This window comes from Alosa sapidissima, chromosome 20 (assembly GCF_018492685.1).
Source record: "Alosa sapidissima isolate fAloSap1 chromosome 20, fAloSap1.pri, whole genome shotgun sequence".
Classification (NCBI taxonomy): domain Eukaryota; kingdom Metazoa; phylum Chordata; class Actinopteri; order Clupeiformes; family Clupeidae; genus Alosa; species Alosa sapidissima.
Window position 1 is genome coordinate 22,150,174 of NC_055976.1, and position 14,862 is coordinate 22,165,035.

The window sequence follows — 14,862 nt, forward strand, 5'->3', positions numbered from 1 at the left end:
TCATATGCTCCACAATACCCTCCGCAATATTTAAGAAATGAAACACATGAAAGACATTTTTTCAGTATCCTTTTATCGATTTATCATTATAAATAATATATAATTTATCATGTATAAAGCTCAAGTCTTAGCTGTTCATATTCATATGGTAGTGCCAGTAGTAGCCTACACTAAACTGTACACATGACTCTAGTAGGCCTGCGTCTGGTCTTTGAAGGTATAGGCTACAAGGCCTATGGTATTTTTGGCGACTGTAGAGCTCCCCGGTGACAGTGTAAGAGTTGTTCCTGGATTAACTTTCTAATGTTGTTCCTGGTCATAGACAGTAAAAGAAATGGACGAACGGACTTTTTCAGTGGGAAGGCACTGAAGGTTTTTTCAGTTGGCTTCCCATCGTACTGCGCAGACTCGCACTTAACTTCGTCACGTTAGCCATCAAACTGAATCTTGTAACTCGTCTGATAGATGGTTAACGCAGAAATTCTTCTCACACTTCCTTTGCCTTCAAAGTCAAAGTTAAACATTTGTTTATGTATTATTATTAATATCATCCTCACAAGTGATATCAAGTCGTGTTCATGTTGAAACCCAAAACCCATCACATTTTAGCCATTACATTCATTAAAGAGGCCCTATGCAACAATTTTAGCAAAAATGACCTTAATTATGCAGGGTGAGAGTCGTTGTGATGGGTGCTTCGTCTCCCCCTAGTGCTTCTCCGCGGAAAAAACGAATATGCAACTTTCTGGTCTCGGTCCGAACACATCCGGATGTAACTTGGCGGAAATACTCGAAAATGTAGTCAGATTGTAGTTTCTAAGAAGACTGCAAAACGGACTCCGACTTGGCTTTTTTGCTGTTGAAATTGTAAGTAGCCTACCCTTGGGTGAACTTCGTTTTTGTAATGTGATTTGATAGTCTTTTGAACAATGTGTTTGCTCGACCGTTTTATTGTGAGCCCTATGTGTTTAGCTTGGTTTATGGATGGCTAGCTCGCTAGCTAGTGGGGGTTTAGCGTAGCAGTCACTTGCTACCGAAGCTGCAGGGGGAGCTATGTCGTGAAAAATGCGAGCCCAAATCAGGCAAAAACCCAGAAACAGCGAAGGAATAACCAGACCTGCATAGGGCTTCTTTAACACATGGATAGACTTTGCTTATCATTGGTCAGTGTGGACGCTATTATCGTTATGGCTATATTTATATTTCCTGGTGTTAACGGCCCTTTAGTTCCTCGTTTTTTACGTGCAGTAGTTTCTTCCTCCACTCGCTTACTGCTGACTGCAGTAGCCTAATACAAATTATAACGTCCGAAAAATGCTTAACTAATGGGATATACGCGAAGAATCCCCCAAACTAGACTAGACAATTGCACACACTTTAGGACAACTGCAGTTTAGTCTAGGGTTGCCACCTGTCCCAGTACTGGGATTGTCCTTGTTTAATAACCTGGACTGAATGTCCCGGTTTTCGAAAGGCTATATGTGAATACGTATGTTCAATTTTCCAAAATCTCTACTTTGGCCAGAGTTTTTAGAAAGAATTGTTTTTCAGAGGCAAATTCTCTGTTTGTGTGTAAAAGAAGGGCACAAACGTAGGAAAATATCTCGGTTTTTTAAAATAACCATGTACGTGTAAACGGGGCCTAAGGCAGGGTCTAAAACTCTTTATATACTGGTTTTTCCAGACGTCGATTGGAGAAATGAATGGGAAACTTACTTTCGGAAACTAAGCTCTCTCTGAGGAGGGGCGGAACTGTTGAGCTCTATTGCCAGTGCAAATATAAATCAAAAACGGATCTTGGAGGAGAGTAGTTAGTAGAACTGATTCAGAAGTGTACTGTTCCTATAACTAAGTTCATGGTCCGAAAGAGACTAATGAAAATGCTTTAGTTGCGGAGGCGAAGGACTAACAACAGGCAAAAACTATCTCCAAAGAGCTACATCTACTGACAAGGTAATGTTTCACGATTCTTGTGAGATGTGTTCGGGTCGATTATTCTTGAAGTTGCATGGCTGGTTCTTTCATTAGCGACTCGCTACGGCTATGCTGTATGGCTATGCTAGGTGAACAATTCCCCTGTTATAAGTTTGTTTACCATCAAATTCGCTTTGTAAAGGTTATATTAAGGTGAAAATTTTGCATAGTCTACCTTTACTCAGCCAAAGAAGACGCATAACGCCTCTGTTAGTTATACTTCATTAGCTTCCTGTAGCAGCCAGAATCAAATTCCCTCTCTCTGCGGCAGTAGTAGAAGTCCAAGAGCTGCTTGACATTTAGTCACACACTGGCTTCACGCTTTCACTCTGCAATGTGGTCTTCTCCTGTGGACACATCTGGCCATGAGCCTGGCATTTGATAGCCACCCCAACGGCCTAATGCTGCATGACAATTGGCTAACGAGTTATTGAACATGTGTGTAAGCAGCAGATTTTCTGGTGTGTGAGTCACACAAGGGGCTTGAGTCCCATTGCTGTAACCTCTCACATTTTCACTGAAAACGAACATGGAAGTTTTTGCGTTGCACAGGGTGCATTGATGGTCTCATTTACTTTCAGCCTTCCAGGAAATTTTAGACATTCATTTGAAAGAATGATGATACATGTTGAATCTACAATGTCACCACATGTAACTATTGCCATTTGTGATTCAATCGAAATAAAAATAACAGCCAGACGGTATTTGCCTAATGAAAGTGGCACATGCTGCTTTATCACCTCAGTTGCAGCACCTGCAGAGGAGATGGAGGAGGTGGGGGTGGATAAATAAATAAATAAACATGAGTTGGAAAATATGGCAGCAATAAAAGAAAATTCTCTCCTGCACCTCTGCTTACCATTTACGCCCAGCATGCAAGCAAGCTCCCAGCTTCAAAAACAGTGACATAATCACCTCCTTAGTCACCCCCACCCTGAGACTCTCCACTCACACACTCTCCACTCACACACACACACTGCAACCCCCCGCAGGCGTAGACCGCAGCACATTTAACTAACCCCTCGTCATTAAATCTGCCATGTCCTCCAACCCCCAAAAAAGTTGTTTCAGGTCGAGTCATGCTTCGCCCAGGTGCCTTTAGGAAGTCTATTATTCAGTAGCACCCAGACACCAGCAGCTAGGCCAAGGCTCGCACTGATACATATGGAACACTCAGGCTGCAAGGGCTGTTTCCGATGAGATGATGTTTCATTGGGGGTGACTTACTAGTCCTCAGGGGCCTGGAGCAGAGGAGTCCTAACCGAGCCTGCAGACGTACAGTACATTATGTTGCAGAAAAGACTGAAAGGTAATGTGTCTCAATTGTGACAAGAATATTCAGCTAGACATGGACAAGCATAGCCCTTGTAAGCATATAAGACTATACTGAGTGACAAAAAGTAATCAAATATTATTAAAAACATGTGGTGCTTACATAAAACTAGGGTTAAGACATGCATAAAAATATGATCCAACTTCTATTAGATATTATGTTATTAGTGTGTTACACTGTCCAAAGTGTTATAAATAATTAAATTAATATACATTTTAAATATTTAAATAATAATATCAATAAACATACCAGAGGTAAATGAAATAGAGAATGCTTAGCAAATAAATTAACTTCAGTTCAGACAATCCTGTTATTCCTTTAGTGCATGGGAAGTGAGATGAACGATTGTTTAATTTTGAGAAAAAAAAAATATTTGAAAGACTCAGAGAACCTCAAAGATCTTCATAATGGTCAATGTGATAATAATATTCCTTTCAGATAATTTACGCTGAAATACGAATTCTTTGAAAGTTCTTTATTTACAGAACAATCTAAGTTCTAGGACAATGAAATTACCTCTTAAAACCTTAAAAAATAACATGTGTTCATATGATCTGAGGTGAGCAATATCTATATCAGGGGGAGGAAAATCAAAAGTTTATGAGAGCTGCTATCTCTGACGAGTAATTAAACCTTTATTTCAAAGGCGCAGCGATTTTGGCAGGTGAGGCAGACCGGCCTGATTAACCTGTAAATTGATACGAAACCTCAAGATGTCCTTCTTGGCACCACAATTAATATAATCCTCTGCTTAATTAACCATTTAATACATCAAATTGAATGTAGTGCTGGTGTAATATGGTGCTGATGCAAATTAAAGAGGCAGCTCTGTCCTGATGGTCTCTCTTTCCCTCCCCATCTCTCTCTCCCTTCCTCTCTCTCTCTCTCTCTCTCTCTCTCCCTCTCTTCAAAATTACATCTGATTTGGAGGGTTTTCTTACCCTCACCCTGATCATAATAAGCTTTTTCTCCAAAGCTGATAGCCTGGTATCCGTTTAATTTGCTGAAAAATGCCTTTTTGTATTTGTTTCAGATTAAGTGGATACTGAGATGTGACATATCTGGTCACAACAAATAACCTCACCTTCCCGATACAGCAGTGGACGTAACCTTACCGTATAATTAACAATTAAAGGTCACGATGAAGGCTGTGATGAAGAGATGCGGTGACATTATTAACATTAAATGTTGCTGTATAAAATAATTTAAATGCCAGAAAGTCATTGCTAAAAGGCTGACTGGTAAGATAAAACACAAAGGTTACTGCATGCGGGATGTTGAATATGGTTCAGCCAGTCAAAGTATTTGTTAGCTCTTTCAATATCAGTTGAAACACTGTAACTATGTGATAGTATTGGGGGAAAAGGAAACCTAGTGTCCCTGGATGACTGTACTGCATGTCTGTGTGTGTGTGTGCGTGTGCATGTGTGCCTATGTGTGCGTGCGTGCATGCCTGTGTGTGTGTGTTTGAAGTTTTCTCTGACACACATATTACTGCCCTGACCACATCACTGAGTGTCTACTAGTAGCTTATTTTACTATGCACTGCTTTTGTTACAATTTCACTATTCAATCTCTCAACACACCTAAAACCTTGGACATGCACTCACCTACACACATACACACACACACATCAAGTTTCACAATGACGGAGCGTCTGTCGTTAACACGAGGAGACCCGTGGGTGCTGTCTCTGCGTGCTGTGACGAATGGCCTCGGCTGGTGAAAGTAGGCCATCGTCCTTGTTGCCCGTCGCCTCATTTATTAGGGCCTCTTGATGGAAATGTGCGGAGCTCCGCTCCGAGGTTGAGGTTGTCTTCGCCGAGGGCGGCATCCTTCCCTCGCCCGACCTCTCTCTCCGTATGCGCGAGGACGCTCTTTCGGTGACATGACTGGGGCAGCCGCAGCCGAGCGCTGACAAGTTGAGGAAGTGGAAGTGCGGAGCAGCACGCGCTCCCCTAAGATGTCAAGCCGCACGGGCGAGTTACCGTAGCAACACGCGAGAGCTTTAATGCAGTCCCTCTCAGTGCCTGAGTCCGCATCGAGAGTCACATGACACAAACACTTTTATGATCACCAGTGAAAGCCATCTCACTAGACAAATCTATGGAGTGTTATGGTGGTTCGCACATAATGTCTTGTGACCATTGATGGCCTCACATGCAACCTGAGTGACACATTAATGGACCCATTGAATGTGTGCTTTTATCTGTGTTTGCAAACACCGGGGGAAGTGCATTAATCCATGCACAGCATCGACTCCTCTTTTGGAGTAAGACGGCTTGAACTCAACACTGCTTATGTCGAACTGGTGATTGACAGCGACTTGTGACAGGAGATGTATCTCCTTAAGTGGAGCTCGCTATGCCACATGTTGCCACCAGACCCAGCGCGTTTTCCGTCTTATTGTGTGAGGAACCAGGGAGGGTGGCTTATCTGACTCCAGTATCTCACTCCTGACGGAGAGAACTGGGGCAAGACCTGTCAGTCCTGGGTGTCACTGACAACAGTGTTGTGCTAATGTTTCTACCTGTCTGTCTGGCTGTGTCAACATGTCACAGAGGAAGCTGGGAGTTCTCGTTCCTGCTGTACTCCTCACTTGTACATCTCCTAACACACACATACACACTTGTACACACACACCCAAACACACACATGTACACACACAAAAGGAAGAACAGCAGAGAGCATAATGTGGTAAGGGCACTCACCCAGAAAAGGAAAGAAAAGCCAAAACAAAAAGTGAAAAACAGGAAGGAGGAAAAAAATGGAAGTCTATTTTTCAAGTTGAGACAGCATGGCATCTGCAGAAAGCCTTAATATTTTATCAGGCTGCATTTTTAATGCTGGAATCCAGAAATCTGAGTATTCCTGCCAGTGGAACAATAAAGGCTAGCCATTTGTGATTACGCAGACTGTGCCGTGGCGCGGAGAAATGAGACACACAAAAAAGAGCTGGGAATAGTTTCAGTGTCGAGATCACAGAAAGGCTGAATGAGCAGAATTCTTCTCACACAGCACCAGACAGAATCCATCTCTGTATGAATCAGTCGCAGCTTGGCCATCAGGGATGGTGACGGAGGTGGTGGAGGTGGTGGAGGAATATAACACATCCGCTCGAACAACAGACAGGCTCAATCATATTATCTCTTAACCGCATGAAATAATCACAGTGAATAATTTGTGCAATACAGTGCACAGATTGCGCTCATAGGCTTGTGATCACGGCCTATACAACGAGACGTTTATTTATGTTCTCTGTTCTTCTGACGCACCCGACGATGTCTGCTGGGTCTACTTGGCATGTGTCTTTTACCTCGAGGCGTTTGTTTTAATTCAACAATGGCACAGTAAGCATTTCGGAGTGAGCGAGCTGGTGTCGCACACAGGGCCGTCTATGATGAACAGAGACGCTGACAGGGATGTATTAGCGTGGCTTTTAGATGGGCGCCCAAGTGCCCCGCTTGACACAAACAATCGGCGTCACCATGCGCCGCGCCAAGCCACTTGCCGCGCATCGCTTCACTGCACCTCTGGCACGGGCATACTGTGCAGTCACCACCAACCCGCTGCTGGCACGGCTGTTGGCATGGTGATGAGAACTCAAATCTCAAACTCAGAAGCCGAAAGGGAAGGTGGAGGAGTCTGTGTGAGGATACCCTGAGCTCTCCCGAATGTATGTGCAGAGCCCATTAAAGAATTCCCACAGCAACCAATTCCCTCACTTTTAAGTCTACCGTTACTTCTAACTTTCAGTCTATTATAATTTCATGAATATTGTGTAATATCATTTGTAACACTACCTCTTGCCTCCATTTAAGTACATGAGATGAAAGGTAGATAACGCTCTGTAGATTTTTGAAGTTCTAGGAGAGCTTCAGAGAACTTAAACAGGCTACTGTGAGGGGCAAGTTGAATAATTAGAATGTTATTTTTAACAGGTAGTACTCTCTTCTCCCAAAACAAGGACAAATATATTCTCGTTCACTCTTTGGTCCAGGCCAAGAACCCGACTTGAATGAATGAAACACCAGATTCCTGGACAGTAAAGCACACACAGTATATACTGCCTGGTATACATGCACTATATTAAGCCATAGATTATTGTAGCTTTGGGCTTTGCTGGACTTAATAGGGTATCTGTTTGAATCTTGTAATTAAAGTAATTAAAATGAAAAAGGTCAGCCTCAGGATGTTGATTGCTGGACTTACAAATGCTTTATAGCACCGGTCATTAAAGACAGCCAATGAAAGCTGTTCCTCAGAAATGGCTAGGTTGTTTACACCCAATGGGACATTAACAGTCAGGAAATTAACTAATAAAATTATTGTTGTAAAGATGAAAACAACCATACATTATCTTTAGTATATTGTAGACACTAAATGATTACAATGTCAGGTAGATGCTACATGTTACTGTGTAATTTGTTTCATTAATTCAATGTATCTTTTATGTCTGTTCATCTTTATGTGATACACAACACAAGATACTTTCAGAGTTACGGTGAGTAAAATTTACATTTTAATAAGAAATCTTATTTATTACCAATGTAAGTACATTGTAATAACTGATTTGAAGACTGGAAACTGGAACAAATTTGAACATGCTAATACATGCTTTTCCAAATGTACTAAAAGATACTTGTATGGTTACAGTAGTAAGACTCACATAACTAAACTAATGTCCAATGGTACCACATAACTAAACTAAAGTCCAATGGTACCACAGAACTATACTCATGTCCAATGGTACCACATAACTAAACTACTGTAATGTCCAATGGTACCACAGCACTATACTAATGTCCAGGGCAATTCCACAGAAAATTGACTTTTTGTCACATCCATAACGCCAGTGAAATGCTTTGGCATTTGTATAATGTGATTAATAACATTTATTTTTTGTGGATTTTTTCTCATGCACATTCTTCAGCAAAAAATAGCAAATGCTCAAATGTCATGTAATCATTCACATCATTACATAACATTCACATTTTATTGGCGTTATGGATGTTACAAATAACGTAATTTTCCATGGAATTGCCCTCCAATGGTACATCTAATGCAGTATCTGTTAGGCACCACATCTACTCCACCTCCTGGCCAGCAAGTCACTTAACATCAGTAGTCACTTAACATCAACACATCAGATGAGTTAATTTCAGACCAGTGACCTCAGACACACACACACACGCACACACAGACACACAGAGAGAGAGGCACTGAGGCAAGAGTGACTATTCCTGGCAAACTTTGAATATTCTCTTCACACGATTGAACTTCTGATGAAGTCCCTAAGATTAGGATATGACATGCATCTATTATCCAGGGCACTGAAATTCACAGGGTCACAGACACTGTAAAATTTTCCGATAACCCCATGAAATACTCATTTAACTTCTTTTGTCTGTAGAAACTCTTTGACACATTGTTATTAGAGATATTTCTCAGTGCTGAATAATATATCAAATTAAGATCACTTGAGAGGAAACTTTGCACTTGTGAATAAAATTAAATTTTTTAAGTGAGCCAAAAGAAGACTCGAGCACCACTCCATCAATAATTATACATATAGGATCTTGTACCGCTGAAATTTTGTTTTGAACAAAAAATTCTCTTTTGACTGTCGTCTCCGTCAAGCATAGAGAGTGAAATTAATGCTGAATATCTGTGAATAATTTCATACACACTGTTAGATAAAGCCTTTATTTTCTGCCTCAAATGCTTTTTAGATTAGATTTACTTCGGGGTCACCCAAGAATAGGCCTCGTCGTTTGAAACCATGCATCATCTCCCCCCCTGTCAGCCCCCTGTGTGCAAAAACCTCTCTTACATTGCCCCGGGAAGAAAGATTTTGTTTTTTGCTTTAGCTGTGATGAAGAGTCCCAATTAACCGACTGGTGCATTACATATCCTGGTGCAGTTACAAGGGATCATTCAGATCCAAGCTTAATGTATGCTGCTTATAACCACGAATGCCATTCCCCGTGTCCCACAACATTCCTCACAAGGACTGGAGTCGAAATGAGAAAAAAAACATTAGCATGTATGAAAAAAAAAACATTAGCATGTAGCGTGGTATTTAAATGTCTGAATCAGACCTTTAATATGCCATACACTCGCCCAGTTTAAAAGAACATACGTTTCGCACTGCTCTACACAGTTTGGGTTATCTTGCTGACGTGAAGCAGAATGTTTCATTTTGGTGCTGATTGTGCCGGATGTGTCAGGATTGGGCCGATATCGCCGAGTTCCAACCCTCTTTGATGTGCGCTGTTTATGAGATGTCAAACTGCAAAATGTTCTTTCATAATGGGCCGGTTTGGTTTCAGCACACAGAGACTCAGAGGAGGGGAAAGAAGGGAGGAAAAAAAACATGTCTGTGAGGCTGATGTCCTCGTTACACTGATGAAGGTAGACATGTTGGTGATCACGCCAGAACTGTTATGAGCTCCTTATGCTGTTAATGTTAGATGAAGACATTATCCATTTCAGCCAACGTTACCAGGGACGACTGAGTGGGCCTGTGCATGTGTGTGTGTGTGTGTGTGTCTGAGCTGGAAAACCTTCTGTAACCATAGTGACAGGAAGAACAAGATCAGATTGTTTATTACATGTCTCTTGAGCCAAAAGTCTGATGCTCTCTCAGATCAGTTGTCCCCACATATCTGAATCTGCCAAAAAGGAAGCTCCGGGTCATTATCTACATTTTGTGAGATCAATCCATAACGTTGACTGTTTCTATACTCTGAAGAAGCTGTAAGGGAAAATAGATAGGAGCATTTCTTTAACCATCTGTCAGCTACTCACCCTTCATTATGCCTACCCCTCCCTCTCTCTCTCACACAGAGAGAGAGAGAGAGAGTGAGAGGGACTAAACTTTACTGTTTTAAGTGATACAGCACGCCAAAGCTTGGCATTAATTGGCCAATTCCTATGCCTCTCAACCATGTTCAATAGCCTGTGACAGATAAGAGAAGAGGCACATTGTCAGTTTGTGTTTAAAACACAGTATTTTTAAACTCTCTTGTTAAGTCTGAAAAGTCATTCTCAATCACACAACTTTTGAATTTGCACTGCAGTCCTTGTTCCTATTGAGGGATAGAGCTGTGGGTTTACAGTTGTGCTAAGCAGTAAGGAAAGTTTCCGTTTTCATGATTTTGCTATTGTGTTTGCCTCTGATTTGTTCATTTGCAACAGTAGCCATAGACACACAACTTGAAGCTTTTATAACAAGGTCACTGGCATTCCCAATTGTAACTCATTGAGTACTAGCATGGCATTGAGTTATGCCAAGAACACCCATAGCTGTGATATATACGTGTGATATGCCATGGTCCTTTGTGTAAACTCTTAGAAAATATTGGCTTACAATTTCTAGCTCTTTCACACCTTTAGTGTCATTCTTATTCAACTCTTTTTCTTTTCTTTTCTTTTCTCACTTTCTTTTTTGTAGCAAACTCTACAGCAGATGCTATGGTTACTGGTGTGGAGTGAACACATCTTTGCAATACCTGGAGTTCAGGTCTGTGGCTGGAGCTCGTCTTGTAAACTGATTTTTCGTCAGCAGTCTATCGCAGAGTGCACTATGTTTCATGCCATACCTGGAACAAGTGCTAATAAATGATGCATTCCTTCCAATAATGCATTCTTAGAAGCCCTTGTTTCAGCTACAGAGTGTTTCTGTGCAAACTGCAAACATAGGCAGTGCTTTGAGGCCATTCCTGAAAACTTGAGATGGGATCTTGAGCAAAGAGGAATAGATTCCAAATATCCAAAAGCCCATGTTGGATTCAGTCGAAAATATAACATTTAATGCTGTATGTAATGGCCATTTAATAGCAAAAATGTGTGTTCTTTACATTTCTACTTTTAGATAAGTACACACACTATTACACTATAACGGCAACAAACTATGAACTATGTTACTAAGCTAACTAAATTAAATTACTACGCTACTAGTGTGGTCTTAATCCAAAGATATAATGTGATGTTTGTGTACTATGGTATGTTGTAGGCTACTTCTATGTCAATATTTACTGTACGTTGTAATTTTAGTGAAAACTGACAAAGTGGAGAATCTTGGTGCTGAGAATCAAGCTTGGAGATAATGCATTACCATCTCTATCTGACATTTGTCAAACACACACACACTCACACAAACACACATGCATCCACACACACGCACGTCGCACACACACACATACACAAGCATACGTGCACCCACACACACACACACACAGCTGCTTCAGGACAGGCCTCATATTTATGTTTATTATATAATCCCCTCTCCACACACACACACACACAAAGTGTCAATAAAGCGCAGAGAATGATAAACTTGTGCAGTTACAACAATTCTGTTGTCTTGCTTGCCGAGCAAAGACATTTGCACATTTCCTAATAAAAGCAGTGTTTAGCTGAGTAGATTAATTTACACATGGTTTGCTGTGAGGAAGTGCTGAATAGGAGGGAATTTGCAGAGGGATTCTTAACTGTACAGAGCCAACAGATTTCGCCTCCCAATGCAATGCTTCATTACCAGCAGTGCTTTATTAGACCAAGGCAATTGATAACAGCTTCTCTGAAAAACTACACCACCCAAGCTGAATTATAACCTGTGTGTGTCTGTATGTAACTCTTTTCCTCTCTCTCTCTGTGTGTGTATGTATAAGTATAAGTATATATACACTTTTGATCCCGTGAGGGAAATTTGGTCTCTGCATTTATCCCAATCCGTGAATTAGTGAAACACACTCAGCACACAGTGAACACACAGTGAGGTGAAGCACACACTAATCCCGGCGCAGTGAGCTGCCTGCAATGACAGCGGCGCTCGGGGAGCAGTGAGGGGTTAGGTGCCTTGCTCAAGGGCACTTCAGTTGTGCCTACTGGTCGGGGTTCAATCCGGCAACCCTCCAGTTACAAGTCCGAAGCACTAACCAGTAGGCCACGGCTGCCCCAATGTATGTGTGTGTGTGTGTGTGTGTGTCCGTCTGCATCTGTGTGCAAGCATACTTGTGTGGGTCTGTACTGTATGTAACTCTCTCCCTCTCTCTCTCTTTGTGTGTGTGTGAGAGAGAGAGAGAGAGAGAGCGTGTTCATGGAAGAGGGGCTCACACATTAGCACATGTTCATTTGACCCAAATGGGCTGTTTTTCATGACCCAGTTTTAGGCTTGATCCTCAAGGGTTTGCCCTCTTACTTTGAGCTAAGCATCCGTTGGCATCCTCCTTTGATGTGCAAGCCATTGATTGCACTGATACAACAGTGTAGGTTGACCGACTCCACACATCTGCATCAGGAGCGTCTGGTGTGTTCTCAACCCTCGTGTCTGTCTACAAATAGGAAACTATTTAAAGGCCTTGTCTTTTTTTTACATTTTCCAACTTCAAAGCGAACATGAAGACATTCATCTGTGAAACACTAGGCGAGAACATTAGAATATTTTCCATATCAGTGTTTTTGTAGACTGTGTGTTTTTAAGATTTCCCTTCATGTCAGCATGTACAGCTCTGTTTGAGGTCTTTGTGGGTGTATGAAGAACTGTTTATATTTGCCTTGGAGAGAGAGAGAGAGAAAGGCTGCATATCTCCGTGACACTATCTCTCTCTCTCTCATCCCGAAAATCCTTGAGGGTTTACCCAGGCTAGTCACGGCTGCTTAACATTTGAAGTGAATAAGATTGCGCCCATGCAGAATACAGACGTTGTCATTTATGCCCCTCCTCCTGCCCTCCACACCGATAACAATACTGCACAGTCTCCGAAGCCTGCCTGATCTCTGAAAGGTCACCTGTCTGTTTCTCATAGTCAGGTAATGGGGTTGACAGACCAAGACTTCGTCCATGGCCTGAGGGACTGTGAATGACCTCCACCTACCCCAACCCCCCCCACCTCCGTATTATGAGGGCTGCTGTTGTGAGCCTTGCATTAGTTATAGCTTTAATGAGATTCACTCGGGCGAAATTCAATTGTTTACTGCTGTAACCGTGGACATTGTTGGCACCGTGTTCCAAAAAGGTAGGTCTTTAAGAGCAGGGGAATTGATTGATTTGGAGATTGGAAGGTAGGGAGGAATGAGTGTGTGTGTTTGTGCGGGTGTTATCAAACCCTCCTCTTTCCTAAGGTACTTAAAAACATCACAGGAAATTCAGGGTGAACCATAGTTTTAAAAAAAAGAGGCACATTAAAATGATTCATGCAACACAAGGAAATCATGGGAGTTCAGTAATTTAGCCTTGTGTGTTTGTGTATCCGTGTGCATTTATGTGTGTGTGGGTGTGTGTGTGGGCAATTGTTTTCATCAGAGATTAGCAAGGCTATTATGATGGTAAGGGAGAAAGGGGGGGCCTGAAAGATTTGACTAATAAAGCGCTTTCATGGGTTGCAGTTCTAAACAGCAGGAATGTCACCAACAGGGCAAAATTGCTGCCTGGCACGAATGGGCAATAATGCCCCTGTGGCACCGCGGGCAAAGCTTTGTTTGTTGATGCCCAGAGGCTCTAAATAACCAATTAGTGGTGCTTCGATTATTTCGGCTATACCCCACCCCCCCCAACCCAATCTTTTTTTTTTTGTTAAGCTCACAGCATGTGCATCTTGAAATTAGCCAGACAATGATTATTAACGTGTCTTGGCCATGTCTTTCAGTGTGGTGGTGGTGGACTCATTTTCTGATACAGCTCCCATGGTTCCTGCACACCAGGGTTGTGCACAATTCGAATTGCAATTCTGCTTCCTGTTTGCTACCTCAATTGAAATGCAAGTGAAATTTTAAGAATTAGGAGCCAGTTTCAATTAAATTCTGGAATTTTGCACAAGCCTGCTGCACACACACAAACACACACACACACACACACACACACACACACACACACGCAGAGGACCGCAACCTTGCATGTTTGTTCTCTGATAACCATGCAATTTCATTCAGCAAGAGGAGTGCACCGTGACTCCACACACGCACACAGAGGTTCACACAGGCTCGCGCCACCTCGACCGGAAATGAAGTATATGATTACGCTGATTGTAATGATGGGTATGGCGACGATGACCATGATGATAATAGCCCGTGATAAAAGCCGCCACCAAAACTAGGGCTGATAGAGACAGGCAGCCTAGTTTGGGCCAGCGGGATGGACATCAAGCCACATTTGGGTTTTTCTGCGTGCGGCCGGACTGAAAGGGCAGCCCCACTAAGTGGATTCATACCACAATAAGAAGTGTAGGTACTTTGTATCTGGTGACCTTCTGCAAGTGACTCCCCCTGCTCACTCACTCGCCACCGGCTGTCGGTTCCACTGATCAGCTACATTACACAGCCTCATGCTGCTCTAGTCCCCCAAGCCAGATGAAATCATAGTTATATGGGGATTCATTTCGTTGCTCTCTCTCTCTCTCTTTTATCTTCTCTGGTTCTTTCTCTGTCCCTCCATCCCTCCCTGTCTTTTTTAACTCTTCTGTTTCTTTCCGTCTCCCTCTACCCCATTCTCTCTCTCTCTCTCTCCATCATTCTCTCTTTTTCGCACTCTGTCTCTCTGGAGAGTTGAGCTC